The sequence below is a fragment of the Petaurus breviceps genome, unplaced genomic scaffold (assembly GCF_028583685.1).
Source record: "Petaurus breviceps papuanus isolate PSGF00001 unplaced genomic scaffold, PetGlider_PUasm1.0 90994, whole genome shotgun sequence".
Taxonomy (NCBI): Eukaryota; Metazoa; Chordata; class Mammalia; order Diprotodontia; family Petauridae; genus Petaurus; species Petaurus breviceps.
This window is the reverse complement of record NW_027187393.1, coordinates 3,181,466-3,198,653: the sequence shown is the minus strand read 5'-3', so window position 1 is coordinate 3,198,653 and position 17,188 is coordinate 3,181,466.

The window sequence follows — 17,188 nt, the reverse complement described above, 5'->3', positions numbered from 1 at the left end:
ACAGTGAATAGAGCACCAGCTCTGGAGTCAGGAGGACCTGAGTTCAAATCCGTTCTCAGACACTTGATCACACTTACTAGCTGTGTGCCCTTGGGCAAGTCACTTCCCCTTCCCCCCCAAAAAAAAAAGTAGGACTCTGCTTCTAGGATGAAGGGCGCACTGTCCCAAGCTTCAGGGGTTTTGTGCAGGGTTTTTAGAGATACTTCTAGGGACCTGTAAATTTTTGGTTCTTCCAAGGCAGTATGATCTAAGGAGAGGTGAGTTTTCTAATTTCCTGGCCTGTGCTCTGGTTTGTGAGCAACCACAAACACTCTCTTCTGCTCTGGAACTGTGAGGAGGGTCCTCCCTCCATTGCTGCCAAAAGCTCTGCTATACTAGAGCTCCTCCTCATCCTGGGGCTGCCACCCAGGACTAGGACCTGAATCTGAGTGTGGGGAAAGCATCAGAGTCCTTCCTCAATGATAGCAAAGAGACCCCTATAATCTCCTTCTGACTAGTTCAACCTCCTTACCATCTGTGGGCTGGGAGCCCCAGAAGCATCTGCAGCCCCTGCTGCTGCTAATCAGTCACTCCTAAGGACTGCTCCTGGCCTGCTGGGGCTGTGCTGTGCTGCCATCTGCCATGGATTGTTCCACTCTTACCCTGGCACGACAGACCCTTCCTGCTGACCTAAGTTGTCCCTGATGTCTGTGTACTGAGAGGTCCAAAAACTGCCACAACTGCCAGCAATTCAGTCACCCTGAGGTCTGCTCTGGGCTCACTGGGGTCCGGTCTACACTGGCAAAGTCTATGCTACACTGTGCTCCTCTCCCAGCCTGGTGAAAGAGACCTTTCCTGCTGACCTTGTAAGTTGTCTTGGGCTGGACATTTGTTTCGCTCTGTCTTTTTATGCGTTCTTCCACCCTAGAATTTGTTTAGAGTTATTTTTAAAGGTATTTGGAGGATTTTGGAGGAGAGCTCAGAAGAGTCCCTGCCTTTACTCCACCATCTTGGCTCCTCCCCTGACATATGTTTAAAATAATACAAATTTGGGAATGGATTTGTATTTTGTACAGACAGAATCTTATTTGTGCTATTTTCTTCCCATCCTTGCCTGCCCATATGACCCTGGCATACAGGGTCTTTTTTTCTTTACTGCTGACTGTATTCCTACTCATAGCTGACCAGTAAATCAATTATCTGTTTGAAACTTTTTTCAGTGTAATTTCTACAGTAATTGTGTAGTATTAAGATTTGAAAAAATATTAGCCTGTTTTCTCATCTGTAAAATGAGAAGAAGGTTGGACTAAATGTGAACTGAGGATTTTCAAGCTCTACATCCATGACCTGCAATTCTTGTCAGAAAATACTATTGTCATACCAGTGGCAAAGATTCTATTTTGTCATTTAAGAAGAGCCCCTATAAAGACATTGTTCTTCTGTTCCTTCCTCAAGTTTCCAAAAAATTCATTAGTTTTTTTATCGTAAAAATGCTAAAAGCAGGGGAAGCTAGGTGGCACGGTGAATAGAGCACCAGCCCTGGAGTCAGGAGGACCTGAGTTCAAATCCAGCCTCAGACACTTAACATCTGCGACCTTGTGCAAGTCACAACCCAGTCTTCCTCCCCCTCCAAAAAGCAGAAAACAAGCAAACAAAAAATGCTAAAAGTGTAGCATTTATGGCTCTCCATCCTCAGGCCACAAATTACCTTTCTAACCCAAATTCTCAGTATTCTACATGTACATTCTATACCAGTGGTTATTAAAGAGTGTACCTGGGCATAGTAAATTTTGTCCATGTGTATCATGAATTGTAATAGAATTCACATTTGCAATCACATGCCCTCAAGATAGGAATATGCCACATTTCCTCACAGCAAGGAATAATGTGCTATGAGCAAAATTTGAGCAAAAAATATCATGGCTTGATGTTTTAACTGTGCTAAAGTAGTACCTTCCCTCTTACTCGACCTGAAATGCCTTCCCTTTTACCTTCACCCCCATCAGTGCTATCAAAATTTTATCCATCTCAGATGTTCCCTTCATGACACCTTCCCTATTCCTCCCTTTACCCATAATAGGAGTGACATAACCTCCCTTTAACTTTCATAAGCATGTACTTTCTCCTTTTATTCATATGTATGCAGTTAACTCCCAAATCTCTATCTCCACCCCCAACTTCCTCCTAGAAATCCTGTCCTTGTTCTATTTATTGCCTGTCTATTTGTAGAAATTTATCTATATACAGAAATCACTACCTGGATGTTCCACTGTCATCTTAAACTCCACAAGTCCAAAACAAAACATTTTATCTTTTCTACAGTCCAGTCCCCTCCCTGAATTTCTCTGTTTCATTGTATAATACCACCATCCTTATGGTCATCACTGCAGGCATCTGTAACTCCTCTTTTTCCTTCAAAACTCTTCCTCCCAATGCAATAAGTTGCCAAGTTTTATTGATTTCGACCTTGATAAAAATCCTTCACATCCGTTTCCTTTCTACTCTGGGTGTAACCATCTTGGTACAGGTTCCTTTCCTAATCTTAACAAGTGGTCTTCAAATTTTTTTGATCACCTACTCCTATAGGTTAAAAAAATGATCTTTCACCATGTATGTGTGTGTGTGAGTCTCTATATGTATGTATGAACATACATACTTGAGACAGAGAGTCCAATTAGGTTACTGCAGTAGTCCAGATAAGAGGAGATGAGGATCTGAATTAGAATGATGACTGTGTGCATAGAAAGAAGGGGACAAATTGTAGAGATGTGGAGATAGAAATGACGATATTGGATATGTGGAATGAAAGAGAATAAAGAGTCAGCAATGGCACCAAGGTGGTGAACCTGGGTTACTGGAAGGATGATGGTATCCCTTAAAGGAATAGAGAAATTTGAAAGAGGAGTGTGTTTAGGGGTAACAGTAGTGTGATGAGATTGTAATGCCGAGCATAGTCCATCCATGCCTACCCATCCTGTACCACTCTCATCCTAATTGAAAAGGAGTAGGGGGAGCTCTTACTCATCAGTTATTTCTCTGGGAGGCAAAGGTTTGTAACTTTTGCCCATGGCAGCTACACAGCTGCTGCTCTGGGAGTTTGGAAGGCCATTACATTAGAACTGCTGTGAGTCCCAATACCTGGCTTAGAGGAGGGAAGTTGGCAGCCTTCTAACTGACTGTCCAGAACTTGGTCTATGTTCTCTCCTCAATTCATCTTTCATACCTTTTCCAGATTGCTTCCTAATGCACCATTCTGATCATGTCGCTCAAGAATTTTTCATTGCTCACCATTCATTGTCTATTGAATAAAGTATAAATAGCTGATCCTGATATTCAAGGCCCTCCACAATCTAGCTCCAAACCTTTCTATCCCTGACTCATTCCTCAATAGTCAAACTTTGCTATTCTCTCATCTCCATCTCTTCCTACTCTCTCCTGTCTTCTAGTCCTAGTTCACACTATGCTTCATGTCTAGAATGAACTCACCTCCCCACACCCACTTCCATCTGTTTAAATCTCTCTCTACCTTCCAGTCCCAACTCAGGCACCACATTGTTCATTGATCTCCCTAACCTTGTGTTGAAGGTACTTTCTCACTTCCAATTTCTTCTAGGACATTGGACTTCTCCTTTGTACTCCTTACTTCCCCAAATAAATTGACTGTTTCTAACATTAGGGGAAAGGGGGAGAGGGAGAGGAGGGGAGTGGAGGAGAAAAGGGGGGAGGGAATGACTAGAGCTAGGGAGTTGAAGTGAGACATAGTCACTAGGGCACTTTGGCTAATCAAACAACTACCTTTGGCATTGGGCCTGCAGTTTATGTCCCTTCATTTATACGTAGTATAAAAGCGTATAGAAGAGGACCAGGCTATTTCCCATAAGCTAGCTTGTCCCTTTTCTCTCACGCAGAAGTTCTGTATGTGTGTCCTTCAGGATTGGTCAAATTTAAGAACTTTGTTATGTAGAAAATTATATATACTGCTCATCCAGATTATCCTCTATAAGGAGGGATTCTGCAACAGCATTGTTGTCTGTCCTCCTGAAGGCCTATGTCTCCATAGCCTGGGTATTTGTCTGCTGTGCTCCCAAGGCTCCTGTAGCTTTTGTTAAATCATTTCCCTTGATTTTGCTTATTTTTGGTCCTGGGCCTCTTTCTCTTCTCTTCTCTTCTCTTCTCTTCTCTTCTCTTCTCTTCTCTTCTCTTCTCTTCTCTTCTCTTCTCTTCTCTTCTCTTCTCTTTTCTTTCCTTTTCTTTTATTTTCTCTTCTTTTCTTTTTTTCCTTTCCTTTTCTTTTCTTTCCTTTTTTTTTCCTTTTATTTAGGAGTTACTTGGATACAGCATGGATGACATGCTCATCAGATTTGCAGCTGCGAAGCTAGGAGAGCTTATGCCTGACGAGCATGTCAGGATCTTATAGTCCAAAACATTGGGCTAAATCTAGTAAGATGGAACTTAATAGGGATAAATGTGAATTCTCAAATATGGGTTCAAAAAAATCACCTTCAAGAGCACAAAATGGGAAGCATAGTTAAATAAGTTTCTCTGGAGGAGATCCAGTCTTTTAATTGCTAATAAGTTCAATAGAAGTTTTACAAGGTCTAATGGTCAAAAAAACTGATGTAATTTTAGGCTGCATTGAGAAATAGTGGCCAGTGTATCTGCCCTGTTCAGACCACTTCTAAAGGAGTGTGCTCAGTTCTATGTGTCACATTTTAGGGAGGTCATTGATAAATTAGTCCAGAAGGCAAACATGGTGGTGAAGGATCTCGAGAACTGGTTGAAGGAACTTGTTATTCAGTTGTTTGAGTCATGTCCAGCTCTTAGTGATCACTGTTTGGGGTTTTCTTGGCAAAGATATTAGAGTGGTTTGTCATTCTCCAGCTCATTTTACAGATGAGGAAACTGAGGTAAACAGCGTGAAGTGACTTGCCTAAAGTCACATAGCAAGAAGCTTCTTGGTCTTCCTGACTCCAGACCTGGTGCTCTGTCACTGTGCCACCTAGGGGCGCTATTGAAGGAATTAGGGATAGAGAAAAGATAACAGAAGGACTCATGACAACTGTTTTCCAGTATTTGAAGGGCTGTGATGTAGAATAAATCAAACACTTGTTGGGTACCTACTACGTGCTGGGGATACCTACAGGTATCGAGGATAGATAGAAAAGAAACAAGCACAAATCCTCTATCTTGAAGCTCTTACATTCTAAGAAGAGAGCCAGGAGTGATGGGTAGAAGTTGCAAAGAGGCAGATTTTAGCTCAACACCAAGAAAAGAAATTCCTTACATTGGTTGTTCCAAAGTAGAACGGACTGCCTTGGGAGGTGGCAGGTTCTTTAAGCAGAGACTGGCTGGCAGCTCATCAGGTGTGTTGTAGAGGGGATTCTTGTTCAGGCATGAGTTTGACTACATGGCCTCTGAGGTCCCTTCCAGCGACTGCCAAGCCCCAGCGTTCAGAACCTCAGATGGAGCTGAGGGCTTTGGCTTCCCTGTGGCCGCCAGGTGGCAGCCTATTCAAAGGCGAAGATCCTGGAATCAAGAAAAGATGGCTCTGTTTCTCATCCCTCCCCCCTCTACATGTTTCCATCCTCCCTTAAAAAAGTCCATGTTCTATCTAGTACACCCAGCCCTCCAGGAGGGTCACCTCTCGTGTCATTCAGTTGTTTCAGTCATATCCATGACCCTATTTGGGGTTTCCTTGACAAAGATACTGGAATGGTTTGCCATTTCCTTCTCCAGCTCATTTTAAAGATGAGGAAACTGAGGCAAATAGGGTTAAGTGACTTGCCCAGGGTCACACAGCTAATAGGTGTCTGAGGCCAGATTTGAACTCAGATAGATGAGTCTTCCTGACTCCAGGCCAGCACTCTATCCACTGTGTCACTTAGCAGTCACCCCTGACTTGTGCCAAAAGCAGAAAATCCCAAGGGATAGAGGGGTAACCTGTTCCAGGGAATGTCAGAGACTAAGTTCCCTCCTCCCCAACTCTCCAGGAGAGTACCCCAGGGGCCCCCAGCTGTCCCCTGCAGTCTAAGCCTTCCTCCCAGGAACAAAACACAAAGACCCTACCCCTCTCCATCCTTTTATCTTCCCAGACACTGGAAATTCTAAACTATGGGATCAGAGCTAGCCTCATCTTTTTCTTCTTGATCTATGCCAACCCTGTGTTCTCTCCAGGTCCCTATTCTCCAAACATCCCTTCTTCCCATGGACTAACATCTGTCCTGGGTAAACAGCAGTAAAACTACCCTTTATAGCATCCCTGACAAGTGATCACCCAACCTCTGCTTGAAGACCTTGCTAGGGATTTCCACTTCACAAGGCAGCCTGTTTAATGTTGGGCAGCTATAATTGTAGCTATCTTGCCTCCAAAAACCTGATATGAGAGTATGTAGAACCCTGGAAATGCTTCAGGACTCTCTCAGAACCTCCTGACTAAGCCAGGTCTTGGCCTAGGTCTAGGAGGTAGAGGGCCATTGCTGGTGTTGTCAGGATGCGGCTTAATACAAATAGCTCTATAAATTTCCTTCTAATAAGTTCAATACTGTAGGTATTGACCACAGTCCTTTTTCTGTGTTTCTTTTCTCATGGTTGTTAGCAGAAAGCTCCTCTATATGTCTGCAAATAACAGAGACCCTATGCAAATCCAAAAGAAGAATCAGATGTTAGTGAACTTTCCCTCAAGTTAAAATTCCAGTGATACAAGACTTTCCTTGATTCCCCATCTTGGTGATAACTTCTGGCACTGTCTTTACTAGCTAAACAAGCACTGGGAAACAGTCTGTGCTCTCGAGAAGCATTCATATCTACTGAGGTAGAATGTGGTGTCTGTGCACATTATGTCAGGCAATACAAAATAATTTAAGAGCGTGTCACAATAACATGTGGGTAATTAAGGAAGGAGAAAAGCACAAACATTTATCAGGCTCCTATTATGTGCCAAGTTCTGTGCTAAGTGCTATACAAATTAATCTTTGTACTGTATGTTGTTTGGCCCTCATTTTGATCAGGAAAGACCTTTTGTAAGAGGTAGCATTTGAGCTGAGTTTTTAGGTAGCACTGTGGATAGAATGCCAGGCCTGGAGTCAGAAAACCTGAGTTCAAATTTGGCCTCAGACACTTCCTAACTGTGTGACCCTGGGCAAGTCACTTCACCCTGTTTGCCTCAGTTTCTTCATCTTTAAAATGATCTGGAGAATGAAATGGCCAACCACTCTAGTGTCTTTGCCAAGAAAACCCCAAATGGGTTCATGGAAAGCCAGACATGACTAAACAACAAGAACAGGAAGCAGTCTTTGTGCTGAGTTTTGAAGAAAGCTATGGATTCCAAGAAGGGTCAGTGAGAAGGGAGAGCCTACATTCTAGGAATAGTAGACAATCTGTACAAGGTCACAGAGAAAGGAGATGGGATGTCATGTGTGAAGAACAGCATGTAGGTCAATTTGCCTGAAGCATAGAGTGTATGAGGGGGACTGGCACTGAGCACACTCCTGTGCTTATGTCCTGTCTTCCTCATTAGAGAAGGAACTAGGTACTCTGTACCCTCAGCACCTAGGACAGAACTTTGCACCTAGGAAGCTTCAGGAAGCCTTGGTTTGGTTGAGCTGGATTGGTCAAGGATTCAGGAACAGAACAGAGGAAGCATGGCCTCTTTTCTCTCACTTTTCTTCCCTTGGGGAGATGTTAAAAGCTAGCACAGGGGACAATCCTCAGTAAATTGAAGGCAATAAAGAACAAAGAAATATGCTGTCCCTCTTGTCCCCTGCTCTGCTTTTGGGTCTCTAATGCTTTGACTGAGATGATGAGGGCCTGAACTAAGGTGGTGGCTCTTTGATCAGAAGCGGGACTCAAACTCAGATATTTTGACTTCAAGACACAGTGCTCTTCCCAATATTCCATGCTGTCATCAGTAGTAGCATCCTTATTCTCTCCCTTTCCCAACCCCCACAAAGCCAGGCCAGCCAAGGGATGCTTCTCACTACACACGAACATAAGCCCAGCACAGCTGGTTCAGTGCATGAGGGGGAGAGGGGGGTGTCTCAGCTGTCGCCAACAGTTGACAAGACAGGTAACAGACTGCTTGGCCATGCTCAGAAGCTTACCAGGTGCAGGGCCATTGATGTGTGACTGACAGGTGCTAGAGGGACCAGGCTAGCCAACTCCCTCTGCATAAGGGAAAGAGTCACCTGTGAGGTCCAGAGACATCCTTTGTGAGCAGAGAGCAGAGTTCAAGAGGTCAAGGTTTTTCTCTATTCCTGGTCTTCAGTGAATTTCAGTTGAGGGGTGGGAGATGTGGAGAAGAGGTGGGACTGGGTTAGGTATTCCACCCTGAGTTTTCAGGGACATCCTGTGGTGGATACAGTCGACACAATCTGTGTCAGTTGTATTCATCTGGACTTTGATTATGACACATCATGACCCACGGGAATGAAAAAGAAACCTTTGCCATGAAGCTTCAGTTTTTATCTGGGTCTTTTATTCATTTCCACCCGGGGAAGTGGGCACAGGTCCAGTTCAATTAAACTTTACTCAACAAACATGTATTAAGCACCTACTCCATATAAAGCACTCTGTTGGTATTGGGAGTGCAAAAATATCGACAATAAAAAATGCAATGCTAGATGGAATAGTGGGAAAAAGCACCTGACTTTGGAGAACCAGGAAGACCTGAGTTCAAATCCCTCCTCAAATAATAGCTATGAGACGCTGGAAAAGTTGATTAACTTCTCTGAGGTTCAGTTACCTTATCTGCAAACCGAGGGGGTTTAACGCAATGGCCTCGAAGGTTCCTTCCATAGTTCTAAACCTACGATCCTACAAGCTTATGAATTTATTTTACATTGTCCTGACCAAAAGTCTAAACTTGCCTTTTAGACTTCCACATGTAGTTATCCCTCCTGATAAGAGGGAAGAAATCATGGAAACTGACTACCAGATGCTTATCTTCCCAGTGATGCCCTAGCCTGTGGCCTGGGAATGGAGCCCTGGCCTTTAGGGATCCTGGACGGGGATTTATAGGTGGGAGGAGGGGACGCCCAAGGGTAATAGCCTTTTTTTTTTTTTTTTTTGAGACATGGTATGATTGGGCAGAAAGAGTACTAGATTTGGAGGAAGGAGACTTGGGTTCCAAGCCCAGCCCTGGTACTTACTAGCTGTGTAATCTTAAACAAGATATTTGACCGTTCCAAACTTCGCTTTCCTCAAGTGCAGAATGAGGGAGGGTTGGACTTAACTGATCATCCGGGCTCTTTCTGGAATGTGGCACCGTAAGCTCTGCAAAGGAGAGGCAGCATGAGAAAGGAACCAGTTTGGGGACATGATCTTTCCTCAGAGCCTCAGGGAAGTAGCACCGCTCCCTTTGGAGAATTGGGCTCCGGAACAGCGATCCATCTGTGTCCTGGAGAGAACGGAGAAGCCATGCGCATCTGAGCTTCCAAAACCAGAGAAAGGAGTCATGGGGGAATCCAAGTACCTTCTTCCCAAGCTGCCAACTGCTGTCCATCTGGCTGAGAGAACAACGCGGGACCTAGAAGGGAACCAAAGAAGAGGAACCTGCAGCTGCAACTTCCCTGGGAAGATCAGCTTTCACTTCTACCACTTTCAAGCATACGGAATAATTTAAAATTACCTGCTAAACCTGCTTCAGGATACGTTTGTAATTAGCCTCATTTGCAGGAAATAATCCGTATTCAAATATGTCGTTACTAGAGAAGTCACCCACTGGGTGAATGGCAGGGAGGTCTATTTGAAGAGGGCTGACAAAGTCACATTAGTGCTACTTGGTTATTCAGAAAAATAATTCTTTCCAGAAACCCTGCTAGCAAGCACTTCCTCCCTCCATGATGAAGTAAGACTCTAAGTATTAGAGAAAGTGCTAACCTGCACTAGTAGAAGGACTGTCCTCACCTGGGATTTCCCAATACCAAAGAAATCACAGGTCCAGTGAGGCTGCTGACTTGTGCAACTCTACTGCACTTACATCTAATTCATGCACAAGTCAAGGCATCACCCCATGATGTGATGTCATTGGTCCTCTTCAAAAATGAAGGACAAACAACTATCTTCCATGACAAGCTGTGTATGATCATTCATTTCAGAGCCAGTATCAAGTTCAGAACTGTGCTTACTGCATGCTACTGATCTGACAGAGATTTTTGCCTGCTGACCATGCCCTTGTGGTTCTTGACTCCTTCCTCAATCATCATTACCAGTGAGAAGTCTGGTCCATGTTCATCTGTCTCATATTGGACCTGTTCCCCCTTCCCTTGCCTTGGTCTCCTGGGCTTAATCGTGAGCCACTGTCCATGACCTGGATGGACTGGCTGCCACCAGTCTTGAAGTCTGTCTGTCCCTTATTCTCTGACCTCATTCTCTAGTTGTTCTAGGTAGTTATTAATGACCAGAACTTGTGGGTTTTAAGTAGGATTCTTCAGGGGGTGCTTACTTCGGTTAGCCCAGACACCCCAGGCAGGCTTAAATAATTTGCATGACACAAAATCAATCCAAGTCAATAGCTACTTTTAATTTTATGCAGAGTCTTTCTGCCAGGGTGTCCCTTGCTTCCTCTCTGCTTACATTATGGTGCAGGATAACCAAGGGAATCCTTATTTCTTCCTAAACCTTTTGGTAGGAATTAAGCATCCTTTTAGTCGTGGCCTTTGAAAAGAGAATTCTGCCTTGTAAATTTGGTCTTTGATTCTTGTAAATGCCTCAACTTTGGGCTGGCCTCATATTCCTCTCACCACACCTTCACTCTTCCAATGAGAGGGCATTCAACTGAAAATTAAAAGAGAGAGAAAACTACCCATATAAATATCATAAGCTGCCATCTGCTAAGCCAAAAATAATATGACGTAGAAAAAGACCCCTCGGAGGAAGGGTCTCAAAAGTCACAGTAGGCAAATTCAGGAAGAAGGAAAGTAACAGTTCTTATGATCTAAGATACTGATACACAAATGCACAGAATACAGATAATAAGGGGCAGCTAAGTGGCATAGTAGGAAAAGCTTCAGGCCTGGAGTCAGGAAGACCTGAATTCAAATCTGAACCCAGACACTTTCTAGCTATGTGGCCCTGGGAAAGTCACATAACCCTGTTTGCCTCAGTTTCCTCATTTGTAAAATGAGCTGAAGAAATGGCAAACCAGTATGTTTGCCAAGAAAACCCCAAATGGGGTTATGAAGAATCAGATACAAATAAACACACACACAAACACAGAGATAATAAAGTGAACTAGAGAATTTAATACAAGAAGAGAAAAGTTGACCTCATAGGTATCACTGAGACTTGGTGGGAGGTGACCTATGGCTGGAATATGGCAACGAAAGAGTATATTCTATTCCAAAGGAATAGATAAGTTAAAAGAGGCTGGGAAATAGCACTGAATGTCAAGAAGATATTGTCCTGAGTTGAAATACACAAACTAGAGTCAGGGCCAAATGATGTGTGAAGGAAGATCGCTAGAAGAAGAAACAGAAGCAATATTGTGATGATACAGAACAAAACAAAACAAAAAGATCACAGACCATCCAGCTGTAAGGAACACATGGATCATGTGTTTTGGAAACAAATGACAAAAAGGGCATAGAGATGAGATGATGGGAATGATGAGGAACTTCAATGATTTGGATCATTGCTGGAGATCTCTCTGCACTAAAACTTGAAGAACTCCTTAGAACTAAATTTTGAGCAGAAATGATTGTGATAAGCAAAGAAAGGCCAGGCTATACAAGGATACATGAAAAAAAAAACTGGGGATATTTCGTCAGAGAAGAGATGACTTGGAGGAAGTATGTTCCTTTAGGTATCCTGGGAGGGGGTATGTAGGTGGAAGCAATGCTTTTGAGAGACAATAGGATGTGGCAAAAAGAGCATCTAATTTTGGTCCTGGATTCTAAACCTGGCTCTTCCATTTGCTAATTATGTAACCTAGGACAAGACACTTATTATTTCTGGGCTGTGGTTTCCTCAACTACAAAATTGGACTAAATAATATCTTATGATCATTTTGATGTCTTTGGATATTCCCCAGAAGGAAGAACTAAAAGTGCTGAAGAAATGTAAATTTCATCTTGATACAAGGAATAATTTTTAAATAATTAGGGTCATATAAAATACCTGGGAGTAAACCTGCCACAACAAGCCCAGGAACTGTACAAACAAAATTATTAAAAAAAACTTTTTATACAAATAAAATCAAATTTAAATAATTGGAGAAATATTCATTGTTCATGAGTAGGCAGGGCCAATATAATAAAGAATGATAATTTTGCCTAAACTAATTTACATATCTAAGGTCATCCCAATTAAATTACCCCCAATTTTTTTTTCTGAATTAGAAAAAAATAGAAAATTCATTTGGAAGAGCAAAAACTCAAGAATAGCAAAGGAACTAGTGTAAAGGAAAATTTAGCAGTACCAGATCTTAAACTATGTTGCCAAGCAATAATTATCAAAACTATCTGCTACTGACTAAGAAACAGGAAGGTGGATCAATGGAACAGAGTAGACATATAATTTACAGCAGCAAATAAATATAATAACCTTGCATTTGACAAGCATAAAGACTTATGATTTTGGAGATAAGAATTCATTATTTGGTAAAAATTGTTGAGTAAATTGGAAAAGAGTATGGCAGAAATTGGGTATAGACCAATATCTTACATCATTTACCAAGGTAAGATCAAAATGGACACATCATGACCTATACATAAAGAGAGATATTACAGGAAAATTGGAAGAACATGAAACATATTATTTAGCAGACTTATGGGTAGGTGAAAATTTTATGAATAAACAAGATATAGAGAGTAAAATTAGGTGTAAAATGAATAATTCTGATTACATTAAATTAAAAATGTTTTGTATACATATAAGCAAGATCAGAAGGAAAGAAGAAAATTTTGGGATAAACTTACAGACAGTTTCTCAAATAAAGGTCTCATATCTCAAATATATAAAGAACTTTGTCAAGTTCATAAGAACAAAAGTAATTCCCCAAATTGCTAAATGGTCAAAAGATATAAACAGGCAGTTTTCCAGTGAGGAAATAAAAATAATTTATGGTCATATGAAAAATGCTCTAAATAACTATTGATTAGAGAACTGCAAATTAAAACAACCTTGAGATATCATTTTATACCTATCATATTGGCTAAAATGATTGAAGGGGAAAGTGAAAAATGTTGGAGAGGATGTGGAAAAATTGGGACACTAATTCATTGTTGGTAGAATTGTAAACTAATCCCATCATTTTGGAGAGCAGTCTAGAATTATGCCCAAAGAGTTATTAAACTACCTATGCCTTTTGACCCAGCAAAACACTACTAGGTTTATTTCCAAAGACAATTAGGGAAAAAGGGAAATAGTCTGTATGTTCTAAACTGTTTATAGCAGCTCTCTTTGTGGTGGCAAAGAACTGGAAATTGCAGAAATGCCCATCAATTAGGAAACGACTAAGCAAGTTGTGGTATATGATTGTGATGGAATACTACTGTTGCTATAAGAAATAATGAGCTCAGTGATTTTAGAAAAACATGAAAAGACTTGCATGAAATAATGAAGAGTGAAATGAGGAGAACCAAGAGAACATTGATACAGTAACAGCAATATTGTTTTAAAACAACTTTGAGTGAATAAATAATTTTACAAATATAATTACAAATATCTCAGTTAACTGCAAAGGACATATGAAGGAAGACGCTATCTGTATCCAGAGAAAGAACTGATAAATAGAAGCATATATAAAGTGATTTTACACATATATACATACATACATGCACACATATGTATATATATATATTTATACATACATTTGTGTCTAATGGTAGCCATCTCTAGGGTAGAGAGAAGGAAGAAAAAAGGGGAAAAATAAATTTACATAATAACTTTATTACTTATATTAAAGGAATAGCAAGTTGTATATATGGTAGCAGATTTGCAGCTCCATATATAATCATCTTTTTATTATACTATGTTATGAAAATGCTTGTTTTATTCCATAAATTAAGACTAAAAAAATTAAAAATCATAATAATTAGAGCCATCCAAATGGAATTGGGCATCCATAAGAGATGATGCACTCCCCTAGCACTGGAGGTCCTCCAGTGGAGCCCAGATATAATGCCTCCTTGCAGGATTTTGTTGACAGGATTCCTGTTTAGGTACTGATGACCTCAGTTCTTTGATTGTTGAGGTCTCTTTCTCTTCTAGTTCTCAAATTCTTTGATTGTTGGACAGGGTAGCAGGACCATCCCCATTCCCAGGTAAATTGAAACTGAGACCTTACAGGATAGCCATAGTCCATCCTTAGTAATTACAACTGATGGAAAGAGGCTAGGTCAAATAAATACCCATTCTGAAGGAAAGACTATTTCTTTAAAAATAATTTTGTTATCTTCAGAGTATGTGAACTAACTGCCTGCCATAGAGTCTTTCCATATATAGGCCCTGGGAAGCCTAACACAGATGAGTGGAACTGTAGAACACCAGAACTACAGAGACCACCTAGCACAATGGCTCCATCTTGCAGATGGGGAAACTGAGGCCCAGGGAGGAGAAGTGATCTGCTCACTTTGACCAGATGACAAAGTGACAGAGCTAGGATGAGAACCTACCTCTCCTGACTCCCAGCCCAGTGTTCTTTCCTCTGCCTCTTTTTGGAGCCATTCCCAAATGCATGCTAACACGCTTTGTTTTGAGACTCTCAATGATCAGGGACACTCTGTCCAACTGCATGGACACAGTGTCCCCACTCAGATGGTTCCTTCATGTCAGCCAGAGCCATAAGCACAGAGATTCCAGGGGCCCCTGATGTCACGAATTCTTTCCACAGAGACCATTCTCTGGGCTTCCTCCTTCTGGGAAATAGGACCCCTGCCCCCTGGGGCCCTGGACTTACCACAAGCTTGCTGGCTTCAACTAGCTGCTTTTGTTCCAGGGCTGCAAATGAAGGATTTCTTGTTCTCCCTCTTCTCAACTACTTCATTGTCTAAGGCTGAAGAGAAGGGGCAGAGGGACAAATCTGTGGAGCTGAGATGCCCTCAGATAAGGAGAGTCCTTTCTCTGGGTAGTGGAGAAAACAGCTTGTTGTCCCAAACATTCTTCAGGGCTATCTTGAACCCAGCAGATCTGTTCTATATTGGTACTGAAAATTTACCAAGTTCCATGTCCCTTTAGGACACCCCGACTCAGTATATAGAAGAACCTAACAATTGCATCTTTCCAAAAATAGAATGGGCTGCCTGATAAGGTGGCAAATTCACTATCAATGGAGGTGTTCAGGTGGAAACTGGATTATTATTTGTGAAGGAGATTCCTGCTCAGGTATGGACAAGATAATGCTGGGAGTCCCTTCTGGTTCTGAGATTCTAAGATTCTATGATTGTCCTCTATACCCTCCCAGGTCAGAGGGAAAAAAGTATCAGTCCCAGATCTCTTGGATGACATTATATATCTTAGACATTATATTTATAATCTCTAAGATAGGACAGATAGCTAACATGGTTGTTATAATCCTGATGTATGTGTGTGTATGTGTGTGTAGGGGGTCCTATAAGATAGACCTGGATATACTTTGGGCACTTCTAACATCAACAAATTCAATTCAACAAACACTTATTAAGTGCCTACTCTATGCAAGACACTTTGATAGATGATGGAAATATGAAGGAAAAAAATGAAAAAGCCACTGTTCGCAAGATTACATTCTATTGGGAAGATACAATATGCGTACAAATTAAGTACAAAGTCATTCAGAAGGGAAAGGGCTAGTACCTGGGAGAATGAGGAAAGCTCTTGTGTCAATCAATCAGTCATTAATTAAGCACCTTCTATGACCCAGGAACTCAGTACTGTGACTACAAAGACAAAAATAAAACCTTTCAGTCTTTGCCCTCAGGGAGCTGACCTCTATTAGCAAGAACAATATGCAAAAGTCAATATGAAATACCCCTGAAATAGGGGCTGAATTTGGACATGCCCTTGAGGCACATGGCAGAAAATGAGCCAGTGGGGGCCACCTGAAGGAACTTGTGCTCTGAGGTGATTAAACAATTTCATCACTGACCATTGGACAAGAGGTGCCAGTCACCCAATAGATCTACCCATGGGTGACAGGAAAGAAAGGAAGGGTACAAGTAGAGGAGTTGGTTCTGTTAGCAGATGAGAAGGAATGGAGCAAAGGATAGAAGGAGAATGGAGGAATGACATTAAAGGGTTGTTGAACAAGATGCTGAAGAAGGAATTCATCACCAATGGCCTCTGTTGTCTAAGTAGAGTGAGGCAAGATCATCTGTTAAGAGGATGAGGAAAGGAGAGCTGTGGGATGCTTGGGAAAAGAAGAAAAGGTTTAGAACTGCTTCTGTGAGGGCTGTGAGAGAGTCAAATAGAGAAGAGGAAAAGGATTTCCTTGTTGTGATGAAGACCTAATGGTGATGAGATGACATTCATTTATAGAGGACCAAGTCAGCAGAGTCCCATGATTCCTGCGGTATTATCCAGCGGTGTATCATTAGGAGCAGCAGTGAAGTTAGTAGAAAGGTGTAATGTAATGTAATGTAATGCCAAGGAAAGGCAACTTCCCAAGGTTCAAAATACCAGCATAGATGCTCTCCATTTTATTCAGTGACCAACCAAGAACAGAGAAGATCAAAACATGACATCATTCCAAATACAGCATTTACTAAATGTGATTAAATAATCTCCAAGGACGACCTCATTCAATCAATTACAGTCCCTGGTCTAAATACTTCTCCACCCCTAGGCTATACCTTTATTTGTCAATCACAGAGCACAAAAAGGTCAAAAGTTCCCCACCCCTGGATCTCAATTGAATCTACCCCAGAGTTACATCAAGTTTAAACACAGCATTTAATACCCAAATGGAGGTCTTTTCTTCATCTTGACATGAGGCAAGTTCTCAGCAATCTTAGTTCCTGGGGAGACAAGGCTTAGCAAGGCCACAGGATACATTGCCAGTCCCTTCATTAATTCATCCTCTGTCTGTAGAACAGTCCTAGAACCCCTGAAAACATTAGCAAAGCCCTCTCCCAGGATTTCTGTAAACATACAACAAGAAAATCCTTCTTCAGGGCTTCTGAACCAACAGAAAGGTTCCCAGACCCCTGCAACAACAGCACTGTCCTTCACCAGTGGACAGTATTCATTCTGTCTGCAGGACAGTCTCCAGACCCCTGCAACAACAGCACTGTCC